The sequence below is a fragment of the Seriola lalandi genome, unplaced genomic scaffold (genome assembly GCF_002814215.2).
Source record: "Seriola lalandi dorsalis isolate HSWRI2012SDOR001 ecotype SW California unplaced genomic scaffold, Sedor1 jcf7180002052829, whole genome shotgun sequence".
Lineage (NCBI taxonomy): Eukaryota > Metazoa > Chordata > Actinopteri > Carangiformes > Carangidae > Seriola > Seriola lalandi.
In genome coordinates, this window is record NW_019523382.1 from 14,777 (window position 1) to 17,413 (window position 2,637).

General features: G+C 50.0%; 1 pseudogene across 1 annotated transcript in view; it reads right to left on the minus strand.

The window, feature by feature from the left end:
* LOC111650758 (GON-4-like protein) overlaps positions 1-2,637 on the minus strand; it is a 12,855-nt pseudogene that overhangs the window by 5,531 nt on the left and 4,687 nt on the right. The window contains exons 13-18 of the transcript XR_015436881.1: positions 2,170-2,628; positions 1,564-1,650; positions 730-916; positions 488-638; positions 165-315; positions 8-25 (exon numbers count right to left, since the gene is read on the minus strand). The product of XR_015436881.1 is annotated as a GON-4-like protein (transcript). The remainder of the gene's footprint in view (positions 1-7; positions 26-164; positions 316-487; positions 639-729; positions 917-1,563; positions 1,651-2,169; positions 2,629-2,637) is intronic.

Genomic DNA, 2,637 nt, shown 5'->3' on the forward strand with positions numbered 1-2,637 from the left:
GGGGGACTTGCTCCGTCAGGAACATCTGAAAGCACCAAGAGAAGGGTTTTACTTCACCTGTCACACCTTCACCTGTGACACGACAGAACATGATTCATCTGCTTTAAGATTCACTGATGTCAGACAGTGACGTCGCAGTTACAGTGATGTCACCGTGATGTCACCTTGATGATGTTGTTTGGTAGCGCTCTCGGGCTGCTCATCTCTCTGACATGTTTCCTGAAGTTCCATCGATTCTTGCACAGCAGGTAGGAGCTGATCAGCTGATCCGACTGGACCGCCCCCTCAAAGTGCTTCAGACCCAGAACGATCAGCCTGCACAGAGGCATCATGGGAAATATGACAGTCTGAAACATCAACCAGTCTATGAACTGGATATCAGACTCAAAGATGCTGTACCTGTGTGTGTGTATGTGTTTACAGTGTGTGTACAGTGTGTGTACAGTGTGTGTATATGTGTGTACATTGTGTAGTAGTGTGAACGTACCCATCTTCTCCTGCGGTGTAAACACTCCTGTGGTTCTGGCTGTGGAGGGCGGGGTCCAGGCTGCAGACAGGAAGTAGTTCTGGGTAGAGGAAGACGGGCCGGGTGGCGAAGAGCCAGGCGGTGTTGGCGGACAGCAGAGGGAAGGCGTGGCCTGAACACAACAAGAACCACAATCTTAACCAGAACCAGAACCAGCTTAGAGAAGGAGGACTATGAGACAGGCTTTGATTTCTCCTCCTCACTGTTGGTGGCGGGAGTCATCCTTGGGAGCCAGCGTCTGGAGACAGCAGGAGCAGCAGGAGCAGGAGGAGGCTCCTCTCTCTGCTCCACCTCCTGCAGGAGATCCAGGGCCCCCTGGAGGTTACACACACTGAAACTGCTGGGGAGAAACATCTCCTCCTGACGGCTGGCAAACTGGTGCAACTCCTCCTGGAGGGAGCAGGGAGGAGGCGGAAGGACAGATATTTGGTTATGACGTTGTGAGGTTCAACAGCCCGATTACTGACCAATCAGATGAGTGGAAATCCAGAGTCATCTGATTGGTCAGTGGTTGGGCTGTTGACAGGTTTTGATCTGAGGTTATCGAGGTAACTTCAGGTTTAACTCTTTCAGTCCTACGATCTGTAACGGGGTAAATCACCATGGTAACCGATAATCTGAGGCCTGCACTACGAAAAAAGTTCAACATACCCAGGGTGACCTTTCGTTATCTGGCCTAACTGAACCTAACATTGGCCATCCCGATAACCTGTACTATAAATATCTGCTGATCATTATTATTGATCACTTAATTGTAATATTTTGTCCCTGTCAGGATCCTGTAGGAATGATGACTCCGTGTTTCCAGTGATCTGATTGGTCAGTAGTTTGGCTGTTGACAGGTTTTGATCTGATCCTCTGAAGCTGAGGAGTTCAGCATCAGTTGCCATGGTGATTTACCCCAGTAACAAATGAACCGCCGTCGTAGGACTGAAACCCCAGAGTTACACCTGAAGTTACCTCAATGACCTCAGATCCTGCTTGGTTGTACAGGCCTCAGGTAGTGTTTGTGTTGTTGTTGTTGTTTACTGACTGACCAGGTAATGTTTAGTGATGCAGGCTTCGTGGTTCAGGGCGTTGACGCGGCGACTCAGCAGATGAACCTGAGTCAGCAGCTGCACATGCTGAGAGAGAGAGACAGAGACGCTCAGAGTCACAAGCTGAAGGCTCAAATGAATCACTGGAGCTGGTTCACATCTCTGGTCATGAGTCGACCACACACACATCATGGTGCCTGGCGTCCTGCCACAGACGCCCGGAGGACGCCGTTTCACATTGTTGTGCCCCTGAAGTTTGTAAAGAGCAGCTTCACTCTCCACAGTGTTGCTGGGAAAATGTTTTATGAACTGATGAAAGTAATGTTTGGGGAAGACATGCAGCTCTATGTGGTATAAAGGGCCCTGCATCCTAACATCATCATCCCACAGGTGAAGCAGGTGGAGGGAGCATCGGGATTTGAGGCTGATTTGCTGCGTCTGGACCTGGACAGCTCCACATCATCTAGTACACTAGAGGAGTCTATATAGAATACTTAAAGAGAAAAAAATGTAATATGTCCCTACATGACCTCCAGAAACAGGAAGCAGCTGAGGGGAAGGTGATGTCAGACTGATGGAGGAGTAACAGCATGGCTACCGACGTACCTGCTGTATCTGCTGCTGCAGCTGCAGTTTCTGGGTGAAGTCCAGGTGAAGGGTGGAGCACACCCGGCTCGGCAGCACTAACACAGGTGTGGCGGTGTTGGGTTGGGGGCCGGGTGTGTCTTTCAGGTTGATGTAGTCACGGTGATGATTGGTTGCGTCCTGCAGGGCCCTCCTCTGCTGCAGAGCCTCGTACTGTTTTCTGACTGTCCGCCGTCGCTCCGTTAGCATGCTGGCTAACGGAGCCTCAAAACTACAGACAGCAAAAAACAAACTGAGAACACATTGAAGACGTCCATGATGACGTTCTACCGAGTTCTCTCCCCACCTGTGTTGGGAAACAGAGACACGGGCTCCGGCTCCTTGAGAGGTGTGGCCTATGAGGCGTAAATAAATGTAAACAAAATACACTGATCTGTCCCAGCTGTGTTTGGATTGGTTTTCAAAAATGGGAATGTTTTTGTTACGACA